This window comes from Lathamus discolor, chromosome 1 (genome assembly GCF_037157495.1).
Source record: "Lathamus discolor isolate bLatDis1 chromosome 1, bLatDis1.hap1, whole genome shotgun sequence".
Lineage (NCBI taxonomy): Eukaryota > Metazoa > Chordata > Aves > Psittaciformes > Psittacidae > Lathamus > Lathamus discolor.
The window spans coordinates 106,656,597-106,676,836 of NC_088884.1; the positions used below are offsets into that span (position 1 = coordinate 106,656,597).

A 20,240-nucleotide genomic window follows, 5' to 3' on the forward strand; every position below is an offset into this window, starting at 1 on the left:
AGGTTGCCCAGAGAGGCAGTGGATGTGCCACCCCTGGTGACATTCAAGACAAGGATGTGATTCTGAGCAACCTGATCTAGTTGAAGATGTCCCTGCTCTTTGAAGGGGGTTTGGACTAGATGACCTTTGCAGGTCTTTTCCAACCCAAACTATTCTATGATTCTATGATTGACTGCTTGGCTGGGGACAAAAGGCTGAGTGGCCAGTTAGAAGGTAGGGAATGGTTCTGTGCCAGGAAGACAGGCTGATTGGCTTTCAGGGTGGAGGGGGGGTGGAGGGGGGGCAATAGGCAGAGCAATAGGCAGAGCAGTCAATTGGGAGGTGGGGAAATCAGCAGGTGATGGTTCTTTGCTGGAAAGACAGGCTGCGATTGACTGTTTGGATGCGGACAAAAGTCTAAACGGCCAATCAGGAGGTACGGAATCTAGTGTGGAATGGTTCCATGCCTGGTAGGCAGACTACGATTGGCTGTCTGGGAGGGGAGCAATGGGTAGAGTGGCCAACTGGGCGATGGCAGATACTTTTGGAAGGAGGTGCAGGGGTAGCAGACAGGTTGCGGAAAGAGGGTGCAGTGCGGACACGCGGGGCAGCGCAGCGGTAGCCCCCGGTGGTAGCCCCCGGTGGTAGCCCCCGGTGGTAGCCCCCGGTGGCAGGAGCCGTGCCGTACCGGCCGTCTGGCTGCTAGGTGGAGCCCGCGTCCGCGCAACTCAGATCCGGGCCCTCGCCGCTCCCCCGCCCCTCGGCTCGTCGCCCGCCCGGCTCCGTGCAGCCGCCTCCGGGCAGGGCAGCATCGCTGAGCTTCCCGCCGCTGCCTCCTCCTCCTCCTCCTCCTCCTCCTCCCCGGGCCCCCACTCCCGCTGCCGGCCCAGCCCTGCGGGGGACGCTGGTGCTGCGGGTCCCGCCGCCTCGGAGCACACTGTCCGTGTCTGTACGTGTGCGGTGCGTGTGTGTGCGTGCGCTGTGCAGAGCTGAACCGAGCCGTGCCGGCGGGGCCGCCCGCCCGCGGCCATGGGCCCCCCCCGTGCCCGTTAGGCACCGCGCGGGGCGCGCCGGCGGAGCCGCCCCCCGCCCGCCTGTCCGCGCCGAGCCGCGCCGGGGCTGGCGGTCTCCGCAGCGGGAGAAGGAGGAGGAGGAGGAAGAGGAGGAAAGATCTGGGGTGTCGGCGGAACACGGGGGGCTGAGGACCACCCGCCTCCGTTTGCGCGGGCGCCTTTGTGTCCCCCAGCACCGGTGGAGCGAGGGGCCGCGGGCAGGGGAGCGGATGCAAAGAGCGGCTGGTGCTGGAGGGGGAGCAGAAAAAGGGGGATGGTGGAAGATTTCTCTCCCTTTTTTTTTTTTTTATTTTTTTTTTTTTTCGGTGGTCTCTTCGGCAGCGGCTGTTCTTCTCCAGCAGCGGCAGCAGCAGCAGCAGCAGCAGCAAAAAAAGCAGAGGCAATGATTCTGCCGCATACGAATCGCCTGGCCGGTGGTGCCGGCCCTGGAGACATCACCTTGCTCTGAAGTTGCCCACCTGGAGGAGGTAAATTGGAGCGGGGCTTTGGTCCAGAAGGGTCGGCGGCGACGGGGGAGAGAAGAGAGCGATCGCCTCCCCCCATCTCCACACACCCTCCGTCCTCCGGGGGGAAGCCTGTGTAGCAGAAGAACACGGCAGAAAAGGAGAGACTTTCTCCTCTTCCTTTTCTTTTTTTTTTTTTTTTTTTCTTCCTTCCTTGAGAGACGTTCCTTGCTTCGCATTCCCTCTTTTTTCTCCTGGTTGGGGGCTTTGGTACTGTGGTCGGGTCTGCTTCCTACCCCCACCCCTGGTTTTAATGGCTGGATTGTGGCAGCAGCTCCCTGCTGCAGGTTGTTGAGGAACTGATGGAGACTTGCCTCTCAGGAGCCGGAGGTGACTAAAGGTAACTAACCAGCCAGCGGATGGATGCTCACCAGCCATTGCCTGGCCGTCAGTTGCACCCTTGCCTGGTTGCATTGGGCTGAAGGATGCCAGCTGCCCTGGGTGCACGCTTGGATTGAATTATTTCATAATAAGGATAGTTTTGCCTTCGGGGGGGCTGGATTCTTCAGGTAACGGGGGAGCATCTCTCTGGGTCTGGATGCTGGGAAGACAGTGAGGACATGGGGTGTGCTTCTAGTTAAGAAATGCCTTGTAGGCTCCAGCTGGATTTGGCCGTGGACAACTAGGGTGGTGAAGACAGTGGGTAGATGGAGGAGATCTGGTAGGTTTTCTTCTTCTTCTTCTTCCTTCTGTTTCTTTATGAAAGGCACCACGTTGGACCGGTGGATTTGCTAGTGTTACACTGAGAAATTTCAGAGTTTCATGTGTCTCTCGCCCCTTCGTGGATCTACATTTCTATTTAATTGCTGAAGGGAGCCTCGAGAGGTAAATGCTTGTTTTCCTGGATAGCAGGAGGCAGTGAGTGAGCAGGGGGCATGGATGGAGATGTTGCTGAACTCGGGATGGGAGGTGTGGATATGGGGTGGTAAGGTAGAAGTCTGTATCCAGACCAATAGCCCTGGTTTACAGGTAGGTGCAAGCTTCTGTTTCTCTTGAAGCCAGAGAGCGAAATGTACGGTACAGGTAGATACATTGCTAGAGATGTTCAGCGCTTCCCACCTCCTGACTGTGCGATTGCATTGCCGGCTCCGACAGCATAGGGCTGGCATTCATCAGAAGGATTTTTGAGCAAGAAGGCTGGTGTTTATGGCTGGAGTAAGAAAATTGCCCTTTTTTTTTTTTTTTAATGCCTTCCCCCCCCTCCCCCCCAACCTCTTGGTTTATTTGCTTGGTTAATTATTTATGTTTGTTCCCCTCACAATCATCTTTTGACTGTTTAACTTGGAAATATGGTTGTTAGGCTGATGATTGCTCCCTGCCATGAGGTAGAAAACAGTCCTTTTCTGTTTCCCAGTCTACAGTCTACCTCAAGCTGGTGCCCTTTATTGCTAATGAAGATGTAGGTACAGTGCCTTGGGTATCTGGGGAATTGCCTTAAAGGGCTGAGTTTGATCAGCAACCGGGTGTCTAGGGTTGTCCACAGAAACAACATAGCCCCCCCCCTCCCCCTTTCCCCTATAGGCAGGCAGATGTTTAGTTTTGTGAGAGGGGTAGCAACATAGGAAATTAGCCTCTTTTTCTCTCCCTTTTCCAGGTAGGCATGTGATTCTTCTCTGCGGTAGTTAAAACAACTTGTATACCGTGAAAAGCAATGGATTGTTGTCTGTCACTGTAACATCCATCGCTTCAGCCAAACCAGCCCATGTCTATTGTATTTACTTTCCTTGTATTGTATTTAGATCACTCATTAGGGGGTATTAGTATTTCCACTCCCCCAGTCCTGGTTCCAGGCAGCTAGCTGCTTAGGAGGAAGATGAGATGCAGAAATTAAAAAGGGTGAAAATGCCATCTGTGTCTGGATATAAGGCAGATAGGTAGTCTGCTGGTTGCAGGTTTTTTTTCTGTATTACAGCACTGAGTGATTATTCCAGAGCATTGGATTTTCAAAGCTGTCACCCCACCTTCCCTCCCTTCCCCTTTCCCTCCAAATCTTTGATGGAGTAAAAAAATAAATGTATTCCATTTTTGTTGTGGAATGCCATCTCTTAAAGAGCGCAGCCAGTGCTTCCTGCTTGGTATGGAGTAGTAGCATGTGCTATGTAGAGCTCATTTATCATCATTGCCAGGGGTTTGAGATATGAACAAGCTTCTACTGTGCATTCATTAGGAAAAATCCTTCCATTGAGTTTTTTATGGGGGTAAACCAGGTGTTGCAGGTTAAAATGGGCAGCTGTCAAAAACTCTGCAGTTGTCACTTAAGAATACCAGACTAGGAAGGGAGAAAATCTGCTCACCTGTGCTAATGTTGGGTAACAAAGTTCAGGTTGGGGCTCCACTGTAAAACTGTATTTTATTTTTTTTTTTTCCTAAAGGTAAAACAACTGCTCTCAGTCCCCTTGTTGTGGTTGCGGCTGCTCGTTTTCCAGCCCCTCAAGAGTACTTTTTCCCTTTTTAGGCTTGGTTTACTAAGAAGTGACTGTTGTCTTGTTACATGCTAGCAAAACATAAAGTGGATACAGTTCTCTGATGTGTCTGTTTCCAAAAGACTGAAGTATCTATAAAGCTAGTGTCAGCCTGTGAGTTCTGTATGATTTTTATTATTCAATAAAATATGACTTCTCTCGTTTCTTCTGGGGCCTGTAAGGGGAGGTTATGTTTAATTTTGCATTTAATTCCAGAGCAAGCTAAATGGCACTGCAGATTGATGACAGTGAGAACACCTACTCCTACTTTGTGGGGCAATGAGATTTTAATGGTATTTATTAAGTTTAAGGCTAGCAAGTCTTTGCCTCGATGGTTTGTTTGACAAAAATAGGAGCTGGTTTTTGGTTTCTTGGTGCCTTCCAGGGACAGTGGAGCAGCTTGTGTCAGCCTAGGAAATTCCTCCCTGAGTTCATTCCCCTCCTTTGTTTGCTGCAGCTGGTGCTCAGCCGCGTGTCCCACAGGTTGGGATGCCTTGGGGACTGTGATGTGGTGGAGGTGCTCAGCTTGCCTATCCTGGTGTTAACTGCAGAAAAGACTTTTTCTTCCTGCAGCAGAAAACAAATTGCCCTGTCTGCTGGTGTGAAAATGAAGCCAGTGCCCTGTGCTGGCTGGGAGAGAAATGCAAGCAGGTTTGTAGGTGAACACACATTGAGCTGGCTGGCGGATGAGCTGGATGCCTGTGTGATGCCTAGTACTGCAGGGCTGTTATAAAAACAAACAAACAAATAAATATTAAGAGGCAGGTAGACCAAATGGTCCTCCAGGACTGGAGAGGAATATGCATGACCTTTAGCTTTGGTCAACAGTCAGTTGGAGGGTGTGATGCTGCCATCAGGGTTTTCACATTCAGAGCATGAGCGTATGCATCATCAACACCAGTAAATGAGATGCACACGGGAGAGTGAAGTCATTGTAAGTGGAGAAGCTGTGGGAATGGGTGATTTATTATTACAGATTTTAATACTAATAGTGTTGAGACTGGTGTAGATTGACTAGGAAACTACTTCATGCATGACATGCTGTAAAGGATGGGCTGAAGATTGATGAAAGAGATGGAATTCAGGGAGCAAGAATGGATCAGGGGAAAGCTAAAATATGGAGGATGGGCACAAGGCTTCCTATACTTAAGTTCTGGGTTTTTTTCATTATGTTATGTGGTGGATGTGGAAGAAGCCTATGACTGTGTTTGGAGTGATTTTGACAGAACTTCATACTCCTTAGAGCATTCTTGTATATCATGAGATGCTTGGAAGAACAACTAAATTATTATTTTGGAGCATTCGTGATCTAAAAGTAGGCATGACAATATTGATATATTGCTTGGGACAATACTGAGACACCAGGAGAGCCCTGCAAAATAAAAGTGTTTTCCTGCCACATTTGATGATAGGCTGCTTATTGGGGTGAGATATACTTGGTGAGCATTGGAGTATTAAAGAGATGTTTTCTGTAGTTCATGCGGACTTGCAGTTGATTCCTGCTGGTCCCTTTCTTGTTCAATAGATGTCCTCCTGCTAGGATGTGAATACTAGAGATGCACCATGATACCAAATTTTGAGTGTACATGCACACTTCAGTTTGTGCTGTTTATCTGTGGATAGCTAGGATGGAGAGCTAGCAAATGTGTAATTTGTAATAGTTCACTCTGCCCTGGGGTATTTGTAGGAATGTAACTGTCCCAGGCAAGGCAGCGTTGCATGCTGACCTGTGACTGCGTCATCTCCCAGAATCATGTCTGCCTTGGCAAATCTTTGTCACGATCCACACCATCACTTAATGTCATGGTCTTTAATCCCTTATTGAGATGTGTGTGAATATGTCCTTAGTTTTGAAGGTGCTGAGATGCTCCAGCACTTCTTGATCTCATCCTGGTGCCTGAAGGGGTGGAAGCTCCCAGAGAAGGCTGCTGAAGTAGAAGGAGGAGTTTGCTTTCAAGCATCTGCTTTTAATTCTTGGCTACTTTAATGGCAAGGAAACCACCTCCTACTCAAACCTGTGATGTGATTCTATCTAAGACGTTATCACATTGCCTGTTTTTAGCCTCTGAGTTTGTGGTGTAATGCTTGCTTTACATTCCTCGTTAGATAATCTCTACAGCATAGTCCGAAATGCGTGTGTCTCCTGCGTGCAAGCTGAGTGTTCAACACTGTAACTTACTTGATCAGTCTTTTCAGAGAGCCTTCTGATTTTGCGTTTGCCAGTTATTGCAACAAGCATCTGTATCTATAGCAAGGTAGCTAGTCCTTTCAGGCAATAAAGGCTTTATTTTAATTGTGTTCTGGCCCACGGTTTTACTTACTAAGCAGTGCTCAATGTAGGATTTTTTCCTAGCCTATCTGAAACATCTGGTTTACTCTGGCAGAGAAATGAGGACCAAACCATTTTTTAAATGGCTTTTTTCTTCCCTTTTTACACTTTTAATCTCTGCTTCTTCAGGCCTACTCCCATCCAAGGGAGGTATCAATGAGTTTGCAGTGGGATTCCTGATGTAGTCAATGGGGCACTTCTCTTGGCTTCCCTGTGAGGGGAAGATGCTCAAGAATCTCAGATGTGATCTCTTCTTAAAAGATGCTTCGGAATCTCAGGTGTGGTATCTTTTCGTTTCAGAAACATTCCCCCACTTCAGCGTCATGCTTCTGCTGATTGTGTTGTTATGTCTTTGCCGGAAGTGACATTTCAGGTTGAACAAAGCTATGTATGCCGGTGAAGTCTTGAAATCTGTAAAAAAAAAAAAAACAAAAAAAAAAAAAAAACAAACAAAAAAACAAAAAAACTTCTAAAATCTGCTTATGAAAACAGTCAAAAATTAAAATCAAGACACTTCCATTTGAGACTTACCCGCTTCAGTTTCAAGAATCATGAGATAGATACCAATTCTAAAGAAAGCAGAGTTTGGAATCTGTCCTAATTAGGCAATATGAAGTTATATATTTCATTTAAATGCCTCATAGTAATAAACTTTTACACAGCATCCATTGATATATGGCCTCACACTACCAGGATTTTTAATTTTTTTAAAGCACCTTAGTCAACATGTGAGTAATTACACAGGAATTATTTCAGTGGTTACAAGTGTAACTGCTTCAGCAGTCTGAAGCACAACTGCGATTCATTGCAGTGGATAGCTGACAGGGAACAGCTTTGAAATATTTTGCACAATATTTCTAGTAGGTTGGATCATAGCTTTGCTACTATTAATTGTAATGGCTTTGCTGACTTGATTGCAGTTGCATTGATTTATACCAGGTAAGGTCATCAATTTTGAACTTTGCGGCGGAGTTATGCATTTCTAAAACATACAGGGTAATATCATAAATACAAAGGATCAACATGAATGTTATTTTACAACAATGCAAAGTTAAAATGAAGTGAAATAAGACTCTGCACTTCTGTAGAAGTGGTGCTCAAAATGTAATCACGAATTGCCGTACTATAAAATCCTGTGCAAAGGTGTCAGCGCTGAACAGCACTGTTCTGAAAAGAGGTCTGGTTTTAACCTGGCAGTTTCAGATAAGACTCTGAGTGGTTTTATACCAACAGCAAGTAGTTTGCTTGTAACAGACATTGCATACAATGTATATGAGTTTTTACAATAAGCCCCTTTCCCACACTGTGGGAACCAAAAATGCAGTTACAGAGGTGAGGACATTGCATGAATAGGCACTGTTTAAAATTAGAGGGATAGAAACATTCTGAGCAATGGAGTCTTAGCTCATCCATTTATTATATTTATTACAGACACATATATAGACTTATAAATATCAAGATTTGGGGAAAAAATGCAGATCTGATTTTTTTTTTTTTTGGTTAAACAAAGTGGAAAAGGTGTATCTAAGAGTTGCACCTATACCCAAAACACATGTATGTGCATCTCTGTGTGTGCACATACATAGGTTTTATGAAATGATGCTGCTGATGTACAGATTATTTTTATTTTTGTTGCTGGAAAAACTCTCCCAATTGATTTTTCTGATTCTTTTTTGAGTTCTTGACATGTAGGTGCAGTGATGAACAGTATCAACAAAATACTTGTGCATGAGCCTGGAGTTTTAAAATTTTAACTGACCTACTGCTCATGTAGTAGTCTGACACCAAAATAAAAGTTACATTTTCAGATATAATGAGCTACCTCACATTTTATCAGAGTTGATCCTTCGTTATTTGTTGTAGGAGCCTGTTCCCATTGTGAAGTTGCTGATAATGAAATTTTGTTTTCACTGCCCTACCAGTGCAGAAGAGAAGTGTCATTGTGTTGCAGAATTGCTGTTTGGGGCTTTCTTGGGGATGTCAGCATTTTCCTTCAAGCAAGGACTAGGGGTATGTTAGAGCTAAGTATGCTAGCTAACTTTGGACTGGTCTTAGATGGTGAATGAGCTGCCAAGCTGTTAACTGTCGGGGTTTTTTGTTTGTTTGGGGTTTTTGTTGTTTGTTTGTTTTTAACATACGCGTGTGTTGTGTTGGGAGGACACCAGAAGAAAAGGGAAGTATTAAGCAGCAGCAACACCGCGGTTCTGTTTGATCGGTGAGTCTTGCTGTTTACAAGTCCTGCAGAGGCACTGCGCTGCCTTGCCATTCAGTGCTGTGTCATAAACCAAGTCTTGGCTTTAAGCTTGTGAGAATAAGGGAGGGACCCAAGCCCAGTTTTTGATGTTCTGCATGGGTGGGTACCCTGAATACTCAAATGCATTCCAGTGACAGCTGACTCTGTAAAGGGATTTTCAATAGCTGTGTTTTTTGTTTTTTTCTTTTCCTTCTTTTTTCCTTTCTTTTATTTTTTATTTTTCCTTTATTTTTATTTCTTTTCCTTTTTTCTTCTTTTTTCCTTTCTTTTTTCCTTTTTTCCCACCTTTTTTCTTCTTTTTTTTCCTTTCACTTTTCCCCCTTCTTTCTTATTTCTCCTTTTTTTTTTTTTTTTTTTTTTTTTGCTTGACTGCTGGAGGAAAGAGCAGAAAAAAAAAAAGCACTTATCGTGGTATCCCTTTGAATAGGTTTCACCTCTGGAGAGAGTCGAGGGGAATTTCAGGGGTCATGTTAGCTCCTTTTCTTTCATGCTGCCCTTGTGTATGTGTTACTGACTGACACATCATAATTTCAAAATGGTGCTAATTCCCATCACACACTTGAAAGGGGACAGGGTTTTGTTGGATTTTTTTTTTTTGTGCCTTTTTTTTTTCCCATCAAAATGTATGCCTCAGGTTTTGTATCAAGAAATGTCTGCTATATAATGTGAATCCGTATTGGCCACTTTTGTCTTTGTGTTCTTTTGCATTTTTGGGGTTTGTTTGTTTTGTTTTTTTTTTTTTGTTTTTTTTTTTTTTGTCATTTGTGTTCCGTACCCCCATGCCCCTTTCCTCCACAGTAACAAAAGTCTTTTGGATACTGTCCTGGATCACTTTTTATATTAAGGCTATCTGGAGGTACAGAAAACTGGTCTGCAGTCCTGTAGTAGATGTAATATCCAGAGAACAGCCGTTCTTGTTTCCAGCACACCACAGACTGCTATATTGGACACTGCAACTGAGCTCAACTTTGTTGGAACTGTGTGTGTGATCTAAAATGTTATTTCTTTGGATTTAGGATATTGCAATCAAGGCCTCTAATCATTTGGAAATGTGGTGTATATATCCCACTTCCTTCTGAGGGAAATTATGATGTGACTACTGCACTTGCAACTCCCACACTTGCAATTTGCACAGACTTCTTTGAGAAAATGTCATTTTGGATTATCTCGTTTTTAAGAAGGACAGTAATATTGCAATTGCTGCTTTATCTGGTATAACTCCAAAATGATGTGTGTCTCCTTGTGTAAAACTCATCCTGATAGGTATTTGAAATAAAGGGATTATGCTGCATAGAGAGATAACTTTTGACCTTTTGACAAGCAATCCACAATTACAATCATAATGTACTTTATAGATCTCCTTAAGTAGGTCACCAATTCTGAACAAGTCTTGTTGCCAAAGACGGTGTGATGCAGTTTCGCTTGCGGGAGTGGGGAGCACTTCGCCGTATAACATTGACGGTTTTCCAAAGGAATGCTAAAATACAGCAAGGAAATTATACCTCTGCAAGTGTCCTTCTTTTGATGAGAAATACAGGTACATATCATTAAGCTCATGAACATATACCCACCTGAGCAGCCTGTGTTTTCAGTGGGGCTGAGTTGTTGCGTAAAACTCAAGCACCTGTAGAACAAAGTTGGCCAGTAGACTTAAGGAGTTGTTTGTGTCAGCCTAAACTGAGAAGTTACAGTCTTTCCATTCAAGGGGAGAATTTGGGCCTCTGCAGTGTCTGTTAGGGATGTTTGTGGCAGGTAGAACAGGATTTGGTGGGAAATGTATCTAAGCGCTGTCTTGCTGTTTGTATCTTCCAGCTTTGGGAACAGCAGATGGGGGGTTGTCGTCTTCAATGCCTTTACGCTTGACTGCTCTCTCTTCCCACAAGAGTGAAGGGCAGATCAGCATAACCCATGGGCCAGGCTGTAAGGGTTGGGATGCCACCTTTTGTTTGACCCTTTTCAAGCTGTGGACTTGAGCACAGCAAGGGTCCAGGGTTCCTCCCAAGTTCGTGTAATTTGGGGGCAAAGCCTATTCCAGCAGTAGTCATTGTTGTAAAGCTGCAAATTAAATAAATAAATAAATAAAAATTTATAGCCAAAGTAATAGGTAAGTTAGTGAAGAACATCATGGAAGTCTGGTCTGTAGTAATATAAATGTATTTTGCAGCTGTAGTAACATAATGCAGTTGTGGTTTTTTGTTTGTTTGTTTGGGTTTTTTTTTGTGTTGTTTGTTGTTTTTTTTTTTGAGCTGCTTTCTCCTGTTACTACTGCAATAAAACAAATGGCAAAGTGTATTTTGACCTAGGTGTGCCAAGTCTACTCCTAATTTCTAATCAAATAGTTCTGCTGGGCTGCAGTAGGAGCTATTGCCAAGCACCAAGGAGACAGTCATGTTTGTTTTTTTTTCTCTGTAAATCACTTTTCCTTTTATGCCATGGACATTTGTGCGGGTGATTCCTTGTTGACCACAGAGGTATGGGTTTTGTTGTCTTTCATTTACGTTCTCTATTGAATTAGCAGAATTACGTGGTTTTGTCTGTCACACTTGTGTGGGATACTGCAGTGATTTAATTTAAAATGAGAGAGATGTCTTCATTTTAAGGAAAACTATGGCTGAGTGGTGAGAGTAAGCAGGTTTAGTCTTTACCAGAAGGCCTAATTAGAAGAAATCCCATGTGCGGTTGACCTTGACTATTGAGACAACCCTCAAAGAAGAAAGAGCACTAAAAATTAGTATGCTGGCAGTGCTGCACTTTTATTATTTGACGTTATTAAGCAAACTCGGTGTGTATTTCTTTTTTGAAGCGTTTGATTAAATGTGTGATCTTATCTTGGCAAAATGGCGCACTGGGCTACAGACAGTGGTGTTCAGAAATGAAATTTGTTTAGAGCCTCTGTACAGACATTTATTCAATGAAACCTTTCTTGAATAATAGATGTGACAGTGAGATAGCTGTGCAATGTGTTTTGGGGATTGGAGCTTTTTTATTTTTTTGGTGTAGGGAGTTGCAGTGTGAGAAGATAACACAAATACATAGGAGTGAGAATATGATATATACGAAGGGATATTATCATATATTGCAGAATCGGGCCCCAGTTATCTCAAGACTTATCTCTGAGCCAAGCTTTGCACACTTCAGCACATCCCTGTTGGCATGTTGTTTGGCATATCAAGTGATGCATATACGTATCTAGCTCTGTATTGATAATCTTATCTTTTAGCTAGAGCTTTAAAGATGCTTAAATTTCTGTCAGGAAGAAACAAAATCCCACAAACATTCACAAATGACAAACCAGAGAAGGATTGGTAATTGACTTGTGGGGTCAGTGCTGATGTTCTTAAGTAGTTCTTTGGTTTATAATAGTCCCATCAAGTCAGTGAGACTAAGGGAATAAGTCTAGTCTATGCATAAGGAAGGCTTCTGTTGTGTCCAGTGATGACAGAATGTGAACTGTAGGCAAATATTCTCCTCTTCTTTTTTTCTTTTTCATTGGAAAGACAGTACTTATTAGGCACAGCTACTATGGGACCCTCCATCAGGGAAAAAATTACCTAAATGGGGCTTTCAGTTTTTAAGCATTATCAGAGATGCAATGGAATATATCTGTTTTTCCAGCAAAACAGTCAACTTCAGTATTGTTTTCCATACAGCTCACAGGGATAAGATTTAATTGAATGTGTGGGCCGCACAAGATTTTCAGCTGTTGACACATGATTACACACCTTGCTTTTCCCAACATGCAGCTGAGAAGGAGCATGAATACCTGGAAATATTTTTTTTGGTTGGTTTTTTTTTTTTCCCCCCAGTAGTGGACTTACAAGAATATACTGTGGTGATCTCTGAGGGTAAGAGATGTGAATTTTCTGAGCAGTTTAGTCTTCCCGTGCAAAAGGGACGTTTTTATATAGAAAGTTTGCTTTTGCATAAAAGGAGTCCCAGAGTGCCTCTGATGTAAAATTGTGTTTTGATCAATCCCCATCCACCCCACTGCTCTCCTGCATTGTATAGCAGCTGTCTTTACATCAGGTTAGATGGTGATTAAGTGCTTTCTCCTTTTAGAGGTAAAACCAAAACCTTCCCTTACAGATGTTAGGAGATGTGAGCTTCATGCCTTAATGATGTGCTGAGGTGCCAACTTAGAAGTTCTCCAGCATATGATGCTCCGGCTGTTCATCATCTTTGCTCTTTAGTTAATGTGGTATTTTTTGTCAGAAGTGGTACAGCTTTCAAGACTTTTTGATAACTTTTAATTACAGATATATTTTTCTTTCCTGGTGCACAGCTAATCCCACCAGATGCCAAACACAGGTTCATGAAGCTGGATGTAAAGTACCAAAATTCATGTCTCTGGTAGCCCTGTACATTTTGCCATGGTGCTTTCCTGGGCTTGAGGGATAGTTTCTGTTTGCAAGGTGATTTATGTAAGTGGTGTACAGCCTGTAAACATGTAGCTTACAGGCATATTTTAAGGTGCTTTCCATAGATCTGCAGCTGATTAGGAGTTGTCTTGTAGCAGAGATAACAAACTCAGAGGCATGGGTCGAAGACTGTCAAGCATGATCATTCTAGGTGGTGTCCCCAGGGCTGGTTTGGTGCTGAGGCTGGTGAAGCTGCCTGCCATGAAATCATCCCTCTGGAATGCTGGTAGGCAGTGAGGAAGAGCTGGGGCAAGGGCAGCCACATTTGTAACCCCTTTGTCAGTTGTGTGAGAATGAAAGGCGTACTTGGCCCTGGTGTGAGCTCAGTGATGTCCTCAGTCAGGTTATGTCTCATATGGGTACCTGCATGGAAATGAGGTAATAATCCAGCCTTTAAAGAAGCCTCAGACAACAACAAACATTTTAAAATAGTCCTTTATGCTAATGAAACTTGCACATGAAAGTATAGCCTGCTAAAAAAGGTAGTGGTCCCATTATGATCTGCTTAAACTACAAGCTGGTCAGGAAAATGAAGATGGCAAATTCACTGGACTGAAGTCTACTTGACAGCTACTCTTCTACAAAAGTAGAAGGTCTAAGTAGCTCCATACACAGAGCTTTCTGAGCTGAGTTTGGTAATTTTTTTCTGAACTGGTAATGGTAACCTGGTCTATTTTTTTTCTTCTTTCTTTTCATATGTAAATGCTGCAGAGCTATAGCATTTCATCTAATTGCAAACTCTTCATGGGGCTCTAAAATAAGAAAAATCCATCACAGATAGATTTCTAGGGTGGCTGTTTAAAGAGGGAGGTGCCATCTCTTACTGATATCTTGTTACTCCTAAAGCTAAGCCAATGTTTTTAATTAAAAAGCAAAACACCAAAACAACAACAAAAAATGCAAAATAACAAAAACGCAAAACAACAAAACATTTGCTGCACATGGTGGGTGTGCTGGTTGGGTTGGTCCATGCTATGAAGGCATCACTGATGCATCACTTCCTGAGAGACATGGCGGCCCGTGGCAAAGGAGCGGCGTTACTCCTGTACCAAGAGGTATTTTATAGTCCCATTTACCTGTCTGGAAGTCACCTGTGCAGAACTTGAGGAGTCTGTGCATTTGTATGGTTTTTGGAGTTTCAGTTCCTGCTGAAGGTACCACATCTGTCTCAGTGGCAAAAGCTAATGCTATGCAAATACTATCAGAAAGGTAAAGTTCCTCCTTACAACATCACCCTAGGACTCATGGGAACCTAACCAGCCATGCGTTACACAAAACCTATGAGAAGGGGATAGTGCTCATGCTGGAAGCGGCACAGGGAGTCTTGCTACAGTGCATCCTAATTGTTCCACTTGGCAATAGACATTTATGTGGGTGTACTTTCTACCACTGGAATTTTTGCCTGATTTTGCCTAAGATGCCTGATTTTTGTTAGGGAGTAAGGGACTAATCAAAACCATGCAGTTAAACTTGCGTGTGTGTGTGCAGTAATAAGGTTCAAAGGTTGCTGTGTAATTATGGAATGAGGATCTGTTTGTGCCCTGACAAGTGTCTTCCCTTCCAGCAGATCAGGGGCTGATGCCTGGCTACCCCATCCTTTTCCAAGTCAGGTGCCTACTCTATTTTCTTACAGTTTCTCCACCTTCATTTCCAGACTTACTACGTCAGACACCCAGGATACGTAAAGATGATTGATGTGTATCTACTGATGATATTGTAATATGGAGAAAAACATTTAAATTAAACAAGAGGACATCTTTGATCAAAAGGGCGAGATAAAATAATAGCTGAGGTACTGCTTTGTTTAATGCAGGCCTGAGGTGTCAGGACTGAGATTTCAGAAGCTGGCAAGAAACTTCATCATTTGGGATGACCTGGTTTGAGGCACAAGTTAATCATATTGAGACATCTTGATGTTGCCTTGCAATGTTTGTGCTGTGGTTTTCAGCTATAGTTGCTGGTGTTACATGTAGCAAAAAAGATGCTGGCATATGCCTATAGAGGAGCATGACCAGGTAGCCACGTGGTTGCCTCCATCGAGTTTATGGAGGGGACTTTTTTTTTCCTTCCCTTTTGCCTTTTCTCACCACCTTGCACATTGGTTCTCATCTTATTTGCATTTTAGGATATCAGGCCAATGAAAAATACATTTCCTTGTTTTTCATAGTGGTATGATTTTCTTCTTGTCTCTGTACTGCTCTTGTCAGATACGTGTGTAGTGAAGAGTCAGTTTTCACTTTAAACTTAGAAGAAGGTGTCTGTAAGGTGACTTTCCCTTACTAATTCGGCTTCAGCCAATGCTCTGAGATCTTTGAAGTGATATGGAAATGTCCCTTCATTTGCATGCTTGGATGGAGGCCAGCAAAGGTTTTCTTGTGTGAGCTTGCTTTGTTTGTTTTCCTCAAAAGCTGTGTGTTGATTCAGGCCAGTTGCTGCTGATACAATGTTTGGATATAGTGTTCGTAGCTAATTAAAAATAGCCACTAATTGAGAGCCGAATGTTGTGGACTTGAATTTTGCTGCACATTAGCTCAGATAAGAATTTTTCTAGAAATGTAAAAACCGAACCTACTTGAAGAGGCTTGCAAAAATCTGCTTTGTTCAGTTTGGAGATGCATTTGAGAAGTAATTTAGTGGCAACTTATAATATTGCTAAAATACGTGAGAAACTGAAGTTTCTTTGGAAAGTGCTCTGTCTTGTCACTTTACCTATAAGTAATAACTTGCAGGTTATCACTTCATATGGTTAACAGGGCCATTGCCTGCAGGTACCACCAGCAGAAGTATTGAATTCACGTTGCACAAGTGTGGCATGGTGTAGTCCCCTTGTGCCACATGGTCTGTCTGCTGGACTTCCTTCAGTCCCCATGCTGACTGCAGAGTATCCACAGAGCCACATTTGGTGATTGCCTGGCTGGTTGCTGTTGTAGGCTGCTAATGGATAAGCTTCGAATGGTTTTACAGGCTCATTAGGAAGCTTTTATTGCACTGCTGAAGTGTGGTGCACTGGAAGCAGGCATTGTTCTGGCTTGTTTGTTTAGCTAATTGGTATTTTTATAATTTTATTCTGCACCCAGTTTTGCTGTGGTATTTGTGTGTGTGGCTTTTGTGGTGTTTTGATTTTGTGGGTTCTTTTGGGTGTGTTTTTGGTTTTTAAGAAGTCTAAGGTAGGTTTACTTTATCTGGCTGAACAGAGGTGTCTGTATGCAAACTGATCGTTTAAACTGGTCTTCTGGCTAGTGGAAAGAGGCAGGCACTTCTGAGGCATGATTCCTTTCCCTCTCGTGTAGACATTTGAAATAGGTCAGATGAATTGCACCCTAAAAAGCTTATTTCTCTCCACTGACTATAAAGGAAGTCAAAGGCAACAAGCTCAGAGACATTTACATTGCAGATACCTCAAGGTGGAGGGGTGAATCCCACCGCAGGAAATTACTCTCCTTGGCTTGCAGTGTGTTTCCTATTTAAATTTGAATCTCTGTGATAAGCTGGTACCTGGTGCCACAAAGCTGATCCAGCAGGAGGTGGAGAGGAATTGAAATGGTCCTGGTCTTCACAAAGGTAATGCCCAGGAGGAGCTCTCACTCAAAAAAAGACTGTCAAGAGTTGAATTGGTATAAGGCATGTACCTTAAATATCACAAAAATAAATACAAGTGTGGTGGAATATGAGTGATTCCCTCCTGTTAGTTTTTGTGCAGTCCTGAATGTTGAGAGTGGGACTCCCATTGTGTTCTTTTGTAACTCTGTGGCTTTTTTTCCCCAGGAACATGTAGTAACCTGCAAACCTGAGCAATTACACCACTACTCTCCTATTTTCTTTCAAGGACTGAAACATAAAACTGTGTGAAGCTGCTGAAAAGGCAGATACTGGGAGAAGTGTCTGCTTCGAGTCATATGGAAAGGCATCCATTCGGTATGTGACCTGGGATGCTGTGCCAGTTGGTCAGAGGGGAGATTCCCAAGCTGCAGCCCTAAGCTCCTGGTCCCTGGCTAAGGGTTTAGCAAATGAAGCCAAGTCCGATGAATATAGTGTCCTATTAGTCTCCTAAGGCTGAAAAAGGAGAAAGGAATAAAAAAATAAAAAGGAAAAAAAATCCAATTTCTACCCTGCTTTCTTGAGTTGAGAGCTGCAGTTTGGAATGCGAGCTCCAGTGCAAGTTTTGGCTTCTTCCCCTCTACCCTCAAATCAAGCCCTTTCATTTTGCCATCTGTTTCTGTGGCTGTATGGGGAACCAGGCTGGGAAATGGAGCACTAATTTTAAAAATCTGCATTGGGTTTGTAGCTGTTGCTGTATTGTTTTTGCCTGGGACTGGTGTCCTGGCTGGTTTACAGCTGATTTTTGTGTAGCTGCATGGTAGCAGCACAAGCTGCAGGGTGGAATGGGTAGTGCAGAGCTGCTCAAAATGTGTATGAGGTATTCTCTTGGGTGTTGGTTGCTCTCCCAACATTCCTGTTTCCAGTCATAGGTGCTCTGGAAGTTAGTCCCTGGTGTCTTGGCTATATCTCTTGCTCTAAGGAACACTGAACATTGCATATATATATATTACACATGTATATGTGTGTGTTTGTAGGAATATGTACATATGTATATGAGTATATACATACAGATATATGTGTGTATATGTATGTAGGAACTTGCTAAGCAAAGTGTGTTCTGTTCTTTTTCTTTTCACTGTTTCTAATATATGCCAATAAAACCAAACAGAATTGAACCTCGTCATGATGCAAACTCATTTTACAACTTGCACACAACTTTGGAGAAAGGCACGAGAGCAAACTGCATCTTGCATCTTAGAAACAGAGCTATATATGCATCGCATATGCCCAAATCCATCAATATTGCAAATACGTAGCACTAAATTCAGTCACCTTGTTCCTAATTATTTGGTGCTGATTTCTTCTCTGCACTGTTGCTTTCAATTTTTTAAGCAGGTGACTGAATCCTTGAACAGCCCTTCTTTTTGAATTGGATGGAGTTGGAGATTTTTAGGACTGTACTATAGTAGTAACACAGTGGTGGTTGATCTGTTTTCTTATTGGTTTGTTCTTTTTTTTTTTAACAGCTGCTATCGTTTCTGTGATGCTGTTATTTGGATGATTTTGCCCTCATTAGAGGACTAAGGGAAGATTTCTTTGTTCTTTAGTCTGGATGTAAAATGGCATATGTTACTTTCTATAAATAAAAAAGAGAGCTGATAGAAGTATTTGAATACAGAATGTCAGCTAATGATGAAGGAACATTTAAAATTTCTATTGTTCTGAGTAAGTTTTAAATGAACAATGAAAGCAAAGCAGATGTTGCTGTGTTTACTTCAGTGTGGCTTAAAAATTCAATTTGTGCTTTGCAGTCATAATTGTCAGATCAAATTAAAAAAATCGAAGGGAAGCCACATGGGGTTAGATCCAATGAAGGACTTTGTGTGACTCATTGACTAAAAAAAAAAAAAAGATAATATTACTTGAAAATTTTAGCTGCTTTTACTGAAGATGACCAATTCTGATTCAGAATACTAAGAATGTTCTCTCTTCAAAGTTATCTGGTAGCCCTCGGACTTGGTAATTTTGCATCAAGTCATTGAGTATGAAGCATAATCGTGCCTTCCATAGTCTTATGTTTATTACAATGGTCCTGCTCAAATTTAGGGCATTTTTTATTGTTTGTGTCTCTTTACAGCATAGTCCTGTTGATTTGTTCCAATTGCTGGGGATCTACCAGTGCTTCAGACATCTTATTGTCAGGTCAGCATTATCACCTAGTACAGTGGGCAAGTGAAGTGGTTTAGCACAGACCTGTTCCTGAAAATTTCTTTAGATCATGAGGTCACGTGTGTTAGTTTTGAATAAAATTAATTTGCATAAAACCTCCTTTAAGCACTGTGAAGGTTATAACTTTGTAAAGTTTCTAAGTGTGAGTTCAAAATCTGTCTCTGTTCCTCTCCAGGGCAACACTTGTAGACAGAACCAGGGACCAAGGGATTTAAGCATGGTATTTTAATGATATCTTAGTTGAATCTCTTTTTCATTAATTTTCCTAATATTTGCAAATTTGAAGTCGTCTTTTATTGGAGAAAACTAGGTTTATGGTTAGATGTAGGGACTCTGGTCAATACAGCTTTAGCATCTGCCTCCATAAGAAAGAGATGATTGAGTTTGAATAGCACTGAGGCGTTGCATTATGTCCTGCCTTTCCTACTGAAGGACACACTTGAATAGAAAGGACACACTTGATTAGACAAGTCCAAGCACTTGTTTTCTTTCTGAATATCATTCTGGTTTTCTGAAAATTTGCTAGTCTCTTGTTGTGAGAATCTGAAATATTTTAATATAGGTTTTTGTTCCTTTTTTTTTTTTTTTTTGTAGCAGCTGTTAATACAAGCTGTTCTTGGAGCTGCTCTGATTTCTGTAGTACTGGTGTTTTTTTTTGTTTTGTTTTGTTTTTTTTTTAAAGAAAGTATGTAAATTTGAAGCTCCATTAGTAAAAATGGAGCATGAGGACTGGCTAGCATGCATATTGTGAAAAGACAGTTGCAGCAAAAAATCAAACTTGTGTACAGAACATGTGTACAGATGAAACATTAGAGGATGCGCTTCATGAATTGTATCCTAGCAAGACAGCAGTCCAATTTCTCTAGACTGGTAAGGTAGTATTTTGATAGCTTTTTCTACAGGTGGCTGTTTTTTTAAAGCTGAAGCCTGAGTATGTGCGGTCCCTAAGATTCATACTGCTAGAATACTTTGCATGTTTTTAATATTTGGCCTTTATAGCTTATGCATTCTTGTGAATAGTGTTTAATGCTGTTCTGGAATGGCATATGTGCTTGCTCTTTTCTTACAGTGCTTATTTTTCCTATTTTTACTCGTTTGTTTGAAAACAAAATCTTAAAAGGAGTATGAGAATTACCAGTATTAATCTTCATTTTCCATTAGTTGTGTTGAAAGCTGGCATCACAAATGCTATGAACATTAAGAAATATTTTAATTAGGTCATTAGATCCTATGTGATTTAGTGATTGCTGAGAGAGAAAAAGATAACAGGGGAGGTGTAAACAGGCAAAGTCTTAATTCAATAAAGCGTTATGCAGACGCACTAATAGGACTTAAATCCTCTCTTGTATAACTGAGCATAGGCTTTGCTGGGTTTGAACCTAAAACAGATTTCCACCTCAAATGCATAGGGCTCAGCATCTTGGCAGAAGTTGGTGGTGTAGTGCAGCTGGTG

The 20,240-nt window shown here is 42.3% G+C and overlaps 1 protein-coding gene across 6 annotated transcripts in view; it reads left to right on the top strand.

Moving 5' to 3' along the window:
- The first annotated feature begins 388 nt into the window (after window positions 1–388).
- The window catches only part of ADGRL3 (adhesion G protein-coupled receptor L3), a 518,947-nt gene continuing 499,095 nt past the window's right edge, over window positions 389–20,240 (top strand). For 5 of the 6 annotated variants that reach the window (XM_065689683.1, XM_065689621.1, XM_065689651.1 and 2 more), the window contains exons 1-2: window positions 564–928; window positions 1,374–1,519. The gene's annotated coding sequence lies outside the window, so the exon portion shown is untranslated. Of the gene's footprint in view, window positions 416–563; window positions 929–1,373; window positions 1,520–20,240 lie in introns of those variants that run through there. The other variant, XM_065689629.1, reaches the window with a different exon arrangement.